The following is a 17,704-nucleotide window of genomic DNA, read 5'->3' on the forward strand; positions in this document are numbered from 1 at the left end:
AGTCTTCCTGTACATGTTTTTAATACATTTTATAAATTTAAACTAGAGAATTTACTTCTTTTAATTAAAAAAAAAAAAAAAAAGACAAAATTGATATCGTAAACAACTTTTGAGAAACTTTTTAGATATTTAACTGACATACGCTTTAAATATAGCTTAGAATTTATACAGGATGAACGTGTTAAAAAATAATTAAATAGTTCTTTATCAGAGAAGGTTTTATCTACTCTCTATTCATTTTTTATATCAGAATTTCTCATCTAGAATTTATTTTAAAAAAGAAACATATTTACATTTTAAAATTTAGGACATATATTTTTAAAAAATCCATCATCGAAGCTTCTTATATTCTCCATAAGTGCATTTTCTAAGTAATCCAATCATCACAAATCTTTTTTCACTTAGTTTTTTTGTATTAAGATCGTGTTTTATGTGCAATAATAATTCTCTTGTTAACTATAAATTCAAGATAATCGTTTTGTTAGTTGGAAATTCTCGTTTGGACGTTTAATAAAAACAATACCCATGACAGAAATCTATGAAAGAAAATTATAAAGCGTCCGTACGAGCTTAAAAAAAAATGTTTATTATTGGTAATATATCAAACAGTTGCATATATCAGAAGTATCTTGTATATTGATCTTAGTTTGTGACATTAATGTGAAGAATTTATGATGTTTTCTTAAACATCAGTAACAAAACAAATTTTCAAACGTAAAAACAAATAAGAGCGTCGCGTATTTTCCAACAAGACGCTTTCAATTCGTGTTATAAATCACAGAAATGTCCTTTTTCTCCAGTAATGAAGACGGTTACTATGCTACATAAGAAACAAGGAACCAATATCTTAACTTGGTTTCGACTTTGTATGCATATAACAAGGTTTTTCTTTTTGATTTTTGGCAAGCATTACTCCAATTTTGCATGTTTATAGTTAAACTGAAGTGTTTATTGGTAGAAAATCCTCGTTTAAGCCCGTGTTTCTTGACCCTTCATTTACATTGTAATTTATCTAGATTACTGGCATCAAATCTCGTTTTGCTTATCTTTAACTGATTTTGATCCATTCCTACGCATAATTAAACTTGGTGCATCGTGAAATGTAACCAGATTTGATCTTTTCCTTTTCAATCTCGTTTCAAATCTACCAAACAATGATAATTTAAGGCAAATGTCAAAAATAAAAATCAATTCTTTATGTAATTGCGTAAATTCGAGATTTACCTTTATAGCATTAAGGGTGATTTGTATCTAACTTAATTCGTTTAAAATCAATTTTATCTGTTGTTTCGACTAAACTTTCGCACTCAACTCGCAATAAATTTCGATTTTAAAATTTGATTAAAGGTCACTAAGGTCACATGAATAGTAAATAAGTAAATTTAAATATTTCAATTCGATTTTTTGGCGGTAATTTTTTTTTTTTTTTAGTTTAGCTTTTAAAATGGGTTAATTAAGGGCTAAATCTTAAAATAAACTCTAAAAGATTCTAACCTTTGACCTTGATTTGATTCTTTAATCGTTATTTTACTTACATTAATCTAGTTTCTAGTAGATAAGGATCAAACTAGATTAATTTATGGTCAGAGAATGATATTACATCTTCTAAATATTAATTTTAACTCGAGTTATTTGTGTAAAGTAGATAATTTATCAAAAATTTCTCTCGCTACAAATTATTATGCTAAAATTTAAGTCAAAGTTTGTATAAATTTATTCTTAAGATTGGTATGTGTATTTTTTTAAACTAGGCCACAAATCTTTGTCTTTATTATAAATTATAACTTGATTCGGCGAAAGAATTGAAAAATCGATCCAAGTTAATTTTAATGATGGTAACTGATTATCATAATAAAAGAGTAGAAAATCATAGGAGTCAATAGCTATCATAATCAAGAAATTGCTCTTAAGATTAGATCCCAGTGTAAAGATCAGAAGAAGTTATGTTGGGTTAGGATGAGAAATTCTTTTTTATTTGTTCGATCGATGGAAGGAAACACACTTGGGACCGAATAAGAACCTGGATAGGGATATTACATCCAAATTTATCGGTTGGCTGAAAACAAAAGTTGTTATCCCATTGTAGTTCCTTGTTGGTTTCGTTTCGGCTCCAGTTGACCGTATAAAAAGATTAAAAGTGTTCGAGAAATTTCAACTATGTGAACTTGGATCAGATTTGATTGCAAAGTCTGCCATCCCTTCCAGGGATTTTTCTCCTTACACTACGATACCACGCGCTTTTTCTTGACGATCTTTGCTACTATACAAGCCGAATTATACTTTACTTTTTTGTAATTTAAAATTTTGATAAGAATACCTTCTAGACGTGTTAAAAATAGCTTATAAACTACTACACATTTTTAAAAATATATATATATATATATACATAACGTAAGATGCCATTGGGTTGTTTACTTACGTTAATGGCAGTCATCTTTTTTTCTGTTTATTTGATCGATGGTTAATGGCAGCATGGCGAGGGCTATAAAGAAAAACGTATAATTATAATCATATAAAAAACTGTATCTTCTTTAATTATAAACGTTTAAAAATCTTAATTAACACTCCGTAATTATATCATTTGTTCATGCTACGTTATAATAAATGATAAATATTCGGTAATTTTAATATAATTTGATTATATTGTAATTGCGATACATAATAAGTTTAAATTAATATTTTATTTAGATTATTCAGTGTAAAATAAAATTAAATGTACATTAATAAAATTAAAGGAAGGAACGTGAACAAGAAAATATATCGTCCCCTGCAATATATAATAAATGAAAAAGCAGGCAACGAAGATTTTAAGTGAAATTGATATGATTTGCTTGATTGGTCACGAAGGAGCAATTTTTTCTCAAACCGATCACTTTTTAAAATCTCTTAAACAATGTAAATCTCAAATATAACGTTTATTTACAAAATTTTTTAAACTTGAGAAACGGAAGTAAAAAAAATCAAGTCTATTATAATCGTTTCAATATCTCTAATATAATTTGAATAAATCAGTTTATACCTTGGTATAATAAACCCTGATTAAACGGACAAAAGACTTCTATCCTAAAGGATTAATGGCAGCATAAATATTTAGAACTGTTTTTATTTTATTCGCGAATAGAACACGCTAAAATTTTGAATCAATGAGTATAAATTACTACTCGATGTATATTATAATTTTAAAAAAACAATGTACAAGATGTATTAAAATAGATGTAGTAAAATATGTTTGAGTATACTCGAACATATTTTAATACATCTTGTACTGTACATTGTAAGCTCCATAGTTTGTCAGTTAAATCGAAAGACAACTTATAGTCTAAGAAAACTATTTTATGAATTAAGGAAACGAAATTCAATAAAATTACCTAATAAATTTAACAATGCTAGAATTGTTTCTAGATTACAAACTAAACGTATTGTTTACAAATCTGGCTTAGTTTTATATAAATTTCCTGCATCATACCCCAACTCTCTGTTAACATCAGGGACCGAGTTGATAAACCCACTGAACATGTGATCACTAGTTCGCACCTCAGCAAAGGGTTGGTCACGTGGAGTTTTTCGGGTTTTTCACATGTCTAACGCACGAATCGGGGTCTGTTTTCCATGGAAAGTCTTTCTGGAAGGCACTTCCTTAGCAGATCGACCTTATTCAAATATTAATTTAAATTTATTATGCATCGCAATGTACCTTATTCCATCAACCTGTGTTACCATTAACAAATTATTAGGAAAATCCAATTCATCATCATAAATGGTTATATTTTAATACTGGGAGGAGGAAACCACTCATCAATTTTCAAATCCGTCGGCAGACATTTAGGATTACATCAAATTCCGCTTCTATCTAAATAATTTGTTAGTAGCACTATTAGAAGGAAGATATATAGATATATTATATCATAGCAAATCAACATCACGAATCAATGGTGCCATTTAAATGCCAACTTACTCAAAATTATTTGAATTTTAACTGTTTAATTGTTATATTGTGAGCTTAATTGGATCATCATTTATAATGCAGTAGGATTACAATTTGTCTAATAATTTATTTTCATATTATTTAAAGTTTCAATCTACAGAATTAAAATATTTACGATTTTATTTTAATTGCAATTAATTTTCTCGAGGCGACTTTTCTTTAGTGGATTTATTTTTTATTTATTTAAATTTTAAGTCTCTATTCGTGATTACCGTCCTGTAATTACCTGCAAAAGCCAAATAAACTACTTTAGTTACAGACCATCAAATTTTCATTCAAAGAAGCTTAATTGTATTTTTAGTGAAAGCTGACGTTTACTTTCTTTGTATACGGTTGTGCATTTAATATGGTTAAAGTTTAATACATTTAATCTGGTTGTATGAACGATATTAACATATTATGCATATAGCCAGATGCCATACTGTATATGTAGGCCTACATATAATATCATATTAAATTAAGCCACTTTGGTAGTAATTTCAGTGTTTGTGTGTTGATCCTCATTGTAATAAAATTAATTAGCAAACCTTATTTATTCTAAAGTATATTTATATTAATAAAAATTAGTAACTTATATTTACGGGCCTTGAATTACAACGTGCAAATTTACATTCACTCTTATACCACTATGAATGAAGAGTAAACTCTTAGATGAGGTATATAACTTCATTGTAAGAAAGCCCCAGGCCTCCTAGGTCCTCTTAAAACGAACTTATACTTTATATATACATATAGGTCTACAGGAACACACATTCATGTATATTTATATAAATATATTTTTAAATATGTGACAAAATTATTTAATACACTTAAAATATATGTTCGAATAAGTAATCTGAAAGTTATGTTGAATTATTTTGGAATAAGTTTCCTAAGTAAAAATAATGAAGGATAAAAAAATACAATCGAACCTCTAATAAAAGCCACATTTAAAACAGCGATCATTTTTCATAAACATTACTTTTTGAGTGCGTAAAAACGACCTCCAAAAAACGGCCAGTTTTATGTTCCCATCAGTGGCCGTTGTTAAGAGGTTTGACTATATTATGTTGTTATATATTACAGATAAAGAAGCCGAAGGTAATGAAAACATTATGAATGCAATTTCTCTCGATAAAATTAATCCAGAAAATTTTAAATTTATGAATTCATCGGAAAAAAAATGATTCTTAATAAATCACTTGTTAGAAAGTGAATCACTTTGCTTAATTTGTAATTTCTTTATCATTTTTTTAAAATAATGAAATATTAAATTATTGAAATCCATTGGACCAAACAATATGTTAGTAAAGAAAATTAATCTTATCAATTAAATTTCTCCATAAATCATTTTAAATTTGTAGAAGACATTTTTTCCACGTTTATAAAATTCATTATAAAAATAAAGTAATTTTTTATATTTTTTTATTTAACTAAATGTAAAATTATGACATTTTTTACCTTGATAAAATAATGGAATATTTGATAGAAAAAATGTATTTGTTAAAAACGTACAGTAAATTAGAATCTATAATAAAATATAGAAGAATTAAATAAGTTCAATTTTTTTTATAATATATTTTTCTGTATTAAAAAAAATGATATTTCGACTAATTACGTAAAATAGGCCTAATCATTTTTCAATATACTGTAATTCGCTTTATAAGTGGTAGTTTAACACGCAAAAATTTGCGCGAGTTTTTGCGTTTTGCTTTAAACAACTCACATGATTTTCCAGGTTTTAAACTGTCATGTGATAATTGATAAAACATAAATTGTATGATGAATTATGTGAATTTCATGTTTTAATTACACGCTTTACAGCAGCGTAAGCCATGCCGAAGCGCCCTTTACCATTGTAAATAAATAAAGAAATAATCAAATAAGTACAGGAAAAAGATTTGAATGTGATAAACACACTTATACATACGTATATGCAATATCTCTTAATCCACAGTGGTACAGGCGTGAACGTAAATTTGCAATTCCTCCTGATCATCGGTTTTAGTTACGCTATTGATGCGTTACGTTTCAACAGTTAGTCAAATGATAGTCAACACACTAATAAAACGCGCGATTTATGATATTACACGTCTTAACGAAAGCCACACAAAGAATCACACGATTCATCTTACACTGTTTTCTTAAATTGCAATGTGATTTTAACGAATTGGGTAATTCAACACTGTGAATACGACACGCAAAAGCACTCCATATCAAAAACATATATGCAGCCAAACCTCTGAACAACGATCACTGACGAGAACACAAAAATAGACGTAGTTTGGAGGTTATTTCGTATGCATTTTTCTTTAAAAAAATTTTTGAAAAAATATACCCACCGTTTACATGATCGTTGTTAAGATGTAGCCATAATTGGAAATTCGACTGTATTATAAATTATAAGTAAAGACAAAGTATCATCCAGAAATACAATATATCAATTACTAATTGATTCGGTTTGAGTAATTAATTAATTCGTGTCGTAGAATTGATTGGTTACTGGTCGAGGATGTGACCAACGTTAATTCCAACCCCTAGAGGATATACAGGTTATGTGAGTGCAATTTAATTTTCTTCATAAAATTTCGTATTCTCTAGTCGTGCGATAACTTTGTTAGAGATGTCTTTTCTCTTGAAGTTTCCTACTCTCAGAAGATATTCCTTTAAAAAGATGACAGGTGTACAAACGTTGTTAGCAAACTGGTATGTGACGAAGTTCTAAATTGTCCAATGATTATCTCTCTCTCTTTTTTTATCGAAGGAAATTTATTTTTAGCGAGGTAAATTTTTCAAAAATAAATTATTTTTCTCCTAAAAAAATCATTCTGATAATGATTATTGATTTACAAATTACAATTGTTATTTGAGATTACGTCTTTTGTAGTTTGATCGTAGAAGAAAGCAATTATCATTAATTGTTGAGCAATTTCTATTTTAAATTTAATTAATTTTCAGAATTTTTTATATGTAGATAAAAACATATCTTTTATTTTAAATTGTAAGTACTATAGAATTCCGAGTATCCGTACTGAACCGGAATAGAGGTAAGCCGGATAGCAAAAGATTTGAAGAAAAGTTCTTTTCGATTATCCGACCTTTTGCGTTATTCAGCCGCAGAACAAACAATACAAAAGGCCGGATAATCGAGTTTACCGCATATCATATTTTAACCTTTATTTTTTTTTATAAGAATTTGTTTTATCTCAAGATTTGGTTGCGCATTGAGTGGTGTATTTTGATGGGATCTGTTGTGGAAGATAAGGACGCAACGACATGCGTCTATTCAATATAAGAGCAAACTTTTCCAACTAGTGACGAATTAACAATGAAACGTATGGGAGATGTAAGGGAGATGGGGTAAACTGACAATGGAGAGAATCGCGTAATTATATACAGGTGTGCTTCTAGGAAAATTTACAAGACCCTTCTAGCACGTTGAGAGGAGGATAAGTGTGGAGTGCATTGATCAACACTCTCCCTAATTTTGTGTATCGCGTGTTTTAACTAACATTCATTCCGACAATATTACGAAAATTAACGTTTGATAAAATTCCATCCGGCAATTTTTGATAACATTACAAAGTTTTACCCGACAATACAAAGGTTACGTGTTTAAGTTTAAGTAAGCCGGTACTAAGAATGTTTGCATTATGTTTCCTTCTTTTATATAAAATAATGCTTCCTTTCTCATATAAAATAATAGCGGATGCCGATGTGTTTCCTGTATTTGGACCTTAAATATAAGATTAACTTTTTGGTGTTTTTGATTGTTATTTTAAACTGTGGTTTTACCTGTTACAAATTTAGGTGTTACTTTATCCACTAACCTCCTTTTGACGCTTCTTCTATTCGGCTTCTGCGTTTGACAGGTCAAAAGTCCGTTGTTGTTGTTTTGTTTCTCTTTCTATTTCTTCTTTTTCTTTCCAGCTAACGGCGACATTTGCCAATTTAAAAAAAAAAACGAATCATGTGTATGACCTTCTGTTATCTGTGTCTTCACCCCAATCGACGTCTACAAAGGCTCTCAATGGTAATTCCGTTTTCTTAAATAGAAGTCCATTTTCAATGGTACCTTTTAAGTAATGTAGCACCCGTTTCTCTTGCTTCCAGTGTTCTATATTGTAACGGGTATTGAATTTGCTCAGTAGACTGTACGCCATATCCGGTCGAGTTGAGATTGCTAAGTACATTAGTAATCGTATATGATTTTGAAAGACGGAACCTTTCCCATTTTATCGTCTTTTTCTTTCCTACTTGGCAGTACCTACTGGCTCAAATTTATATTTGAATCCAGGGATGCTGCCATATATTTCGCGTTTTCCACTCCAAATCGTTTTAGAATTCCATTTATGTAATACCTTTGAGTCATTTCGACTGTCTCATTATTTACGTCTTAATTGAATACGATACAATAGTAGATTAGTCACACGTCCTTTATCTCGAACTCATTCTTGAATTTTTTTTTAATTCGGAATTATGGGGTCGTCCATTAATTTCATGTACAGTTTAAGGGAAAGAGTCTACGTGAACATTTTTAGTATTGTTAGGTGGCATACGAATTTATTCTTAAAAGCAGATTTAGTACTTGTGGGAATAAATTATCAGTTTTTAAAAAGTTCTTCAAATATTTGTATCATTTCTTCGATGTCAGCGGATCCATGAACTGTTGTACACAAAATCAAAGAGGTGGCTTGCCAAAAATACATCACTGTACACAACAGGGAAGGAGAAGTTTGACACTGTGGCTCAAAAATTGTACACGTAATTAATGGATGGCAATGTAATAATCGCATTTGACGCGATTATTACATGCCATCCACGTAAATTCCTACCAGTGTTATTGATTCTCGTTTTTCAGATAGATATGGAAGGATCAGAAGAATTCGAAAGTTTTAATCCAAGCTGTTGTAATTTTTTCTTTATCAGTTATTATAGAATTGTCTACCTTAACCCAGAGAACTTTCTTCGTAATGCAATGTATATAATAATAAGGGAGTAAACTAACAATCCAGTGAATTACCTAATTATAAACAAGTGTGGTTCTGTGAAAATTTACAAGGTCCTTTCATCACTTTGCATTCCACGCTTATCTCCTCTCATTGACCAACAAATTCCAACTATTTGATCCAATTTAATTCCGGATTTTTCTTCTTTTATATAAGATTATTTATTTATTTTCTTAACAGTTTTCTTAAAATTAAAATTATTGAAATAATTTGTGTAGAAAAGACAATAAGTTTAACTGAATTTTTTTTCTTCCAGAATAAATTGCATAAAAAATAATTTTATTGAAAATGGTGCATGAAAATAACCATTTTAAGAAATCGATAAAGAAAATATCATAATTATGATTTTAAAAAAAACAATCTTTAACAAAAAACCTTAATGAATAAAAAAATAATTTCTTGGTCCACGTTTAATAAAATTATCGTTTAAAAAAATATTTTGAGGAAAATATAATTATGTTCTTGAAAAATCACTTATATTTTAATTGCATTTATTATAATTTTCATAATTATAATTAAATTTTCTTTAGTTTAAATAACAAATTGACTTATTGAAATTAATTTTATTTATTTTTTAATTAGGAAAGAATTATTATTGAATCGGCGAGATTTTATTTAAAGCTATGATCACCCTAACTACAACTTCCGAAAGATTAAATTCGACATTATACCTTAATTCGAGAGTTTTAAAGACAAAATTGCGATGATCCTTTGTGCTAAATTGAGTGTAACTTCTTTAAGAAATTTACATCCTGCACAAACCTTGATAAAGAGTGGGTATAACAAATAGCTTTTCGCTTGATTTGCAGATATGTAAAAGGTAGCAAATCAATCTACTGAGTAAAATCCTGTTTCGCACGATAAACAATCACAAAAGTTAAAAAAAATTAACCAATTTTTCAGATAAAAAGAATGGGGGAAAAATAATAAAAACTTCACGTTACTGGAGGATTTATCACGGATTTTCTTTTAAAAATGTATACTTAAAGCAAAAATGCTGCTTATATTGAAGAGATTTTTATCTAAAGGAAAGATATATTGAGAGATGAAAGTTTCTTAAAGGCAGAGAACGTGATGCTATCAAATCTCCATTTAATTCAATACATATATGAAGAAAATCAATATAAAAAAATCCTCTGTATAGCCGCATCATAATACTGTTCATTGCAGTTTGACAATTTCTCGTTCTGATCAAAAGTCATCTAATTCAGTTTTCGTTGAAATGTGAATGCCAATGGTTTTATCGAATTCATTTTTTTTTTATTTAACTTACTGTTATACTCGTTAAATAAAACATCAATGAAAATGCTATATTTACACTGTAAAAAAATATTTAAAAAATGAGTGAAGTGAAGTTTGCTTTGAAAAGTTTGATTACGGAATTATTTAGACTTCTCCAGATTAAAAAGAAAGAAAAAAATACATATATATTTTTAGAAATTGTGTAGGAGCAAGATTAAAACTGAAAAACGAAATTCCAAATCTAATATTTGCAATAAAAAAATAAATAAAGAGTCGGAAAGCAATTATATCAAGCTAACTTGAAATCATCGCGCTTAGATGATTGCTTCTCTGCATTATCATCGTATCGGCGGAGAAGACGAACTACAAGGCGTAGGATTTTTGTTGATTTGCAACCGGGTTGCTAAGATTACCGAGAAAATTTAATATATTTTTTTTTTTCGTAAATTTGTCATAAATAGAAAATACATTTTTAGAAAATTTAATCTTTTTTGAAAAATATATTTCGTATTTATGATAAATATTTTATTTAATGTAATATTACATGATGTGATTTTTTTAGGATAAGTAGAAATTGAGACAAGTTTTAAGGAATTTTGTGGAAATATGTCAAACATTTAATTGAAATTTTCTTGTAACAGCTTATAAAAAATGTATACATTATAAAATGTTTAGTTATACTTATTCCAAAGATAAAATATTTATTTAAACAGATAGATCTGCATTTAATTTATTGGATAATTCCTTACGTACGATAATTAACTAGTTATCTGCTTCTAGTTAACAATGATTAGAGCATTGTTGTGGATAATGTCATTAAAACCACAGCCAAACTTCGAATATTTCATACATTAACTGGACTAAGTAACATAACTAGGTAAACCTATGAGATATTTGAATTTTATATTTTAAATAACAAAATTAGAATAAAACATATATTATACTTTTAAATATCAATAGAATTTCATACTTACAAAACTGAAACCGAACTGGAAAGTTTTAAAACAAGTAAAAACATCAGAAAAGTCGAAAAGTTTTAAAAGTATTTTGGCACAAGAGTCAAGTTTTTGAGAAACAAACGTGTGTCAATCACGTGACGTTCTTCAGTCCCCTAAGTAACTAGCTGTTTCCAGTATTCAAAAACCCGATAGTATAAGTAGAAATTCATGCTCCTGACTGGTCACTTCAAGTGTTTTTCTACATACATAGGCCATACTTCGCCAATGTAAAATCTGTAGGGGTGCTACGTCCAGTTGTTCTTTTATCGCAGGAATATCCTTTTACGTCGCAGTTTTACTAAGAGACAGGCGCCTAATATCCAACTGTGTAACAATTTTAGTGAAATTGAAAAAGGAGAAAGAAAGAGAGAGAGAGAATTTCAATTTTTATAAAATACAGGCGACTCAAAAGCAAAGTATATTTATTTCCTTAACTGAAAACTGCTTCAAGGTATTTTTACGAGTTTGACTTGTGTGTTTATAGAGATGGTGAAGCATTTAAAAGTTTAGAGTTTTATATAGTAAGTGAATGAGAAATGTGCCATAAAACTGTAACAGATAAAGTAACATTTATCGGTTAAAAGCTGAGAAAATAAATGTTTTCTTCGTTTGGACGATTTTGAGTACAGTTAAAATCGTATCTAAAATTCGAAGAAAGATTTTTGCAGTTTTCTAACAGGTGAAATAGAATTAAAATAATCCCATTGTTTATAACATAAAAATAAATATTTTCCATTTATTTTAATCGAATTCAACGATAAAACAACTTCTAAATCTTTTATATATATACATAAATATATATAACGACTTTCGTTTATGGATAATTCAGTTAGTCTACTGCACTTATTTATTTAAAAAATAAAATAAAACGTAAATTTTTTTAAGCTTTTGAATTCCTAAAATAAAAAATATTTATCTAAAGTTTTTTTAAAACTAATCTTATATTATAACGAAGCACTTTACAGAAAAATAATCAAAAAAGTCTACAAATTTCCTTACCAAAATTTCAAAATATTTTTTTCTTTTTTTACACGGCTATAAAATTAAGCTTTATAAATGCTTACATTTATTTAAAACGGCAATATTTTAACATGAGAACACCATCTTACATCCTAGTTTGCCTCTTGAAGCAATAAAGTTTTAGAGCTATAAAAATTCGTTTTAAATTGTATAGTTTTAGGCCATTTTATAAGCGAAATAATCATTTTTCTTTCATGTTACTATCAAAATTGATAGTTTGGTTGAAATCCTAATAAAATTTAAGATCCATTTCCATGTAAGTATCCTTTCATTATTTTCTAAGATTAACGATTATATAATAGCCACTTTGTTATAATTAACGTAATACGAATTGTCAATGATAAATTATTTTCCAATTTTGTTAATATATAAATTTGTAAGTAATCGTAAGGCACAAATATACGACGAAACACAGAAAATGGAGTGAAAAAATATATATAAATTTCTAACTACATTCTACATGCGATATATTATTCTTGAAACAAAAGTATTTTAGATTAAAAAATAAAAATTTTTACAATTTTCGTTACTCGTTTAAATGAAAAAATGCCATTGCAAATTTCCTGCCCCTTTCCCCCTCTTTCTAAAATGAAGAAAATACATTTTTCTTGTTGAATGAACATTTTCCATTTTTAAATTTCTTTTTTATCATTTTTTAATCCCTTTCAACTGATAGATGATTTCAAATATTTAACAATTAAAATGTTTACCTTTTACTTAAAATTAATATATATCTAATTATACGAAATTGTCTGTTATACTAATTAATGAATGATTCGTTAAAAATATCTTTCCAGCATCTTTTACTTTTTATGTAAACTTACTGAAATAAGATTTTAAAAATTATCTAAAATTATTCTAATTTATAATTTTATTTCTCTGTTATTTTAATAATTTTATATTTTTTAAGGAATCGATTTTTATATTACACAATGGAAAACATCGATGTTTGCACTTAGCAAGTGCAAACATCCATGTTTTTTATTCTATTATTTACATTAACCAATGTAGGTTAATGTAAAAAATATCATAGATTTAATATAAATGAAAGAAATTGTCACCTCCTTTTAACAATTTGAATATTTACATCTTAATTTTTCTTTTCTATATTAATACAATTCATAAGAAAATTTTATAAAAACAAATTTCTTTGATTTAATTACGAAGAGTTCTCTGTCAAGCATTTTTAATCAAGTTATAGTTTGTAGCATTTTATAAAATATAAATCTCCTTTCTTAAAAAATACTTCTGTATTTTATTAAATTTTTTATAATTTTTGAATTGTTCAGAATTAAAAAATATAATATTTCTGTTTAATAAGAGATGAGGCAGAGTATAGCCTATATTATATTAAAGCAAATTAGTGTATTGTGCAGTACTTTATGTTTAAATTAATTCGATTTACAAGTAACAGAACATAATTATTTAGATATTCTACACAGAATTACATTATTTACTGTGTATGTTTACAGGCTAAAGTGTATAAAATGTAGGCCAGTCTATGTAAAGGTATAAGTTATAAATATTAATAATTAATTTTTAAAAATATTGTAACCTAAATATTAAATTCCATATAAATGATCGCACATATCAACTTTATAAAAAGTAGAGGTTAGTTAGTAATGGAAACGGACGTGCATCATTAAGGCATGCGAACGTGAACGGATAATTGATCAATATCTTGATAACTTTTCCATTCATATATCTGCAATATAATTACACGGTACCTTCCCGATATCGATTTCGTAACGCCCTTTACTCGTAACAGGAAGGAGCCGATTCAAAATATGTCGCAAACACGATTTCTATTGTCTCCTCCTTGCAATGATAAAGTAATTAAAGATCCTAACATTTAATAGCACAAGACCTATACAACGGTTTTAACATTAGTTATATTGATGAGCATGTGCAATATTCTTTCGCGGCTATTAATCAATTATATGAAGGACGAATAACACTTTAGTCTCCAATCTTTTAAGAACATTTTCATTTTTTCTATGATTTATCAGTGAAAAGAGTAGTCAATTTCGTGTAAATTGACGTAGAAAACGTTATGAATAAATAGAAAATCAATAGGAGCCAACATGATCAAAATGTATCAGAAGATCGAAAAGGATCGAATAAAGTTCTCAGCTATGATAAATTTTTTCTTTGTTTCTAAATGCTGTTCCACTTGTTGGATTTACTTCTAAGTATATTCAAATTCCACATTTATTTACAGTGAGACAAAGAGCCTTATTGACATTTAAATATAGCTACAGAACTTGTTAATATATGAAATCTTTTCTATATTAGTCACATATACAGCCAAACCTCTGAACAACGGCCACTGACGGCAACATAAAAACTGTCCGTGGTTCGGAGATTATTTTGTATGCATTTTTATATAAATAAAGTTTGCTGAAATGTGGGCGCGGTTTCAGGTGGCCGTTATTGTATATACAATGGTAAAAAATTAAATAATAAGCCAAATGATGTGTAAAATTCTTGACACATTAAAAATTAAATCGAAATTGAAAATATAATTAGAAAAATATTAATTCACATATTTTGGAGTTGTTTAGAATCTCTAAATGTGTAATTTGTCTTGCTCATATGGAGAAACCTAAATTTAAAATCAATATTTAGAATATTTTTTCTATATATTTATTTATAAAATAATAGAAATATTCATTAGAAATATAAAAGATGATTCTGCAGATACTTCAGTTGCTGTGCAACAAAGAGATTTCATTGAATAAATTGAAAAGACAATGAAAGAATTTCACTAACATTCATTGCTCATCGTTAAGTAATACGGAGCCAAAAAGAAAATACTTTCGAATCATTAATTTTAAAGTGGAAGATGCAACCAGTTCTTATGAAAAGAATACTTTAAGAAGTTCGGAAACATATTTATATAGTGTCGCTTCCTGAAGTAGATAACAAGTAGATGGTGAATAAACGAGAATGCCGACTCGAAAATTCAATATTTTAAATTTAAATTTGAATATTCAACTGAACATTAAATCGGAATATGATAAATGATTTCTAATCAAACGTAAAAATAATTAATATACATAAAAAATAATAATAATTACATAAGTTGGAATAGATTTTGGAAACTAGGTCAATGTATTTTTGTGTTTGATATAAAAAATATTTTCTATTAAATTAATTTAGTTTTTTAATTATTCAACAACTCATAATCGATTTGAATCCCGGGAGATTTTGTATGGGAAACTAACTCCTATTTAGGAGTTAGACACGTGAATAAATCCCGGAAAATTTCACGTGCCAGTAAAAGTTGGTGAGGGGTGAACCCACGACCAATTAGTGTTCAATGGGTTTATCCATTCGGCCAATTAAATAAATTCGGTATCATTTATTGCTCAATTTTAGTGATTACCTTGTAATTTGATACAATAACGATAGATTTCTGACATTATCTTTCATTTGTTAACACAGCAGGAGGGAAAATTTTTAGAAACATATTTCAAAAATTGGCAGTTTCCTCTTCCTGATTCACGAAAAAATAATTGGTAAGATTTATTCGTAATTTTTCTTCCACCAGCATTAATCCTTGCAATAAAATGTACAGGAAGGATGAAGTTTGTAAACAATATTCCATCTGATTTCGTCACTAATTACTTGATTTTATTATGATTTAATTAACTTGTGGTTTACGGTGACTCTTTGTTATTCTGTGCCGGTATCAATTATGTTAAACTACACTTATCGTTTATTTAATTTAAAATCACAGTAAAAGTATATCGTCGTATCATTTAACTTGAAATAATATGTTTCAAATCACGAGCTACACTAAAAACTAATATTTACAGTAAATTAACTTAAATGACGTTAACTGTTGAAAACTATATAAAATTCAACATGATCTGTGCTGAAAATAGCGTAAATCATTGATCTTGAAATTGAATATAGCCTATACGGGCGGTGCGAAAGTATGTATACAGTTGTGAATCAGTTTGACGTAGACTTCTTTATTATTTACTTTTTATTATTTTGCATTCCGTCATTGCTTGGTTGATGGAATCAGGTAACGCGACACGTGGACGATCTGCCAAAGGAGAGTGCCTCCCGGGAGGTCTTTCTATGGAAATCTTGCCCCTGTTTAGATGTTAGACATATGAAAAAGAAACAGGACAACTTCACGTGACTAGCCCGGTGGTCACGTGAAGTGTTGGCGCAAACTTGCGACGAAGTAAGTGTTCGGTGGTTTTATCTATTCGGCCACTGGTGGGCCATATTTTACATTCCTTATATATGATTTATGTATAAGAATAGATGTCTTTTCCGATTTTTCTATGCATCTTTTTTCCATAATAAAAACTGTACACATACTTATTCGAATCCTGCATATAAATTATATTATTAAATAAATTGTTAATAAAATTCGTGTCCTATTGGTGGTTATTAAAAAAATTTATTAATTCTGAATTAAAATTATTTAAATTTTTTACTTCAAAAATGATTTTAACTTCTAAAGTTTATGTTGACGAATATTGTATAAAGAACGTAAATATATCTACAAGTTCTTAGTTTATCTACAAAGTAATTATTTTTTCACAACAATAATTTATATAAAACGATTGATTGAAAAACAAAAACTTCTCACACATTCGTTCAAACCTTCACGCAAAAATTCCACAAAAATAAATTAGCCACTATTTAAAAATCATTTTATCGAATAAAAATATTTTATTTAACTTATTCCAGAACCGAATTATTAATTTGTTTCTTTTTTATTGAGCTTAAATTCAATAAAGAAAGAATAAAATAAAATATTTCCCAACTAATGTTTATTTCACTATAAAGTAATTTTTAGTGCAAGCATTTGTATGTAATGGTTTTTCCAATGCATATTTTCATATACAGAATAAATTTATAAAATAAATGGCATTAAAACATATGTAGATATATCATAAATTCATTTAAAGTTCAGGAAAGAAAAACTTATTAAATTTGGAGTAAGAATCGAACCCATATTCTTGGCATCTTCTGAAGAGCTATCTGTTATAACACGACCAAAACATCCCATTTTTATGTAGGAACCATTACTCTTTCTATCTTTATATTGGATATAAATTTGGTTACCATCTGGTGCCAAATATCTTCGCTCTTATCTAATATTTAATTTAATGTTTCGGTTGTATAGCATAGAGCTTAACACTATTGCTTTTATGTAATTTGAAAACTTGTTACGTTCTGAAAATTTCATAAAAATTCATAATGTTACGGAAAATAAGTTTAAAATGTTCCAAACTGTTTGGTGTGTCATTGGGCTTTTGAATCAGAATGACTTAATAGAATGCTTATACCTGTATTACTGATTACAGTAAACTGACGTCCAAGTTTCAAAGAATATGAGAATGTATACACAGAAAAGAATAAGTCAAAAAATTAAAAATTTTACTATTTAAAAGTTAAAAAACGAAATTTTGATGGGAAAATCGTTGAAAATTTCATAAATT

The 17,704-nt window shown here is 27.9% G+C and overlaps 1 protein-coding gene across 1 annotated transcript in view; it reads right to left on the reverse strand.

Moving 5' to 3' along the window:
• LOC136982849 (sodium/potassium-transporting ATPase subunit beta-like) overlaps positions 1 to 17,704 on the reverse strand; it is a 165,659-nt gene that overhangs the window by 60,607 nt on the left and 87,348 nt on the right. The window contains exon 2 of the mRNA XM_067279379.1: positions 2,420 to 2,482. The gene's annotated coding sequence lies outside the window, so the exon portion shown is untranslated. The remainder of the gene's footprint in view (positions 1 to 2,419; positions 2,483 to 17,704) is intronic.

This window comes from Centruroides vittatus, unplaced genomic scaffold, assembly GCF_030686945.1.
Source record: "Centruroides vittatus isolate TY-2023 unplaced genomic scaffold, ASM3068694v2 contig_866, whole genome shotgun sequence".
NCBI classification, from domain to species: Eukaryota; Metazoa; Arthropoda; class Arachnida; order Scorpiones; family Buthidae; genus Centruroides; species Centruroides vittatus.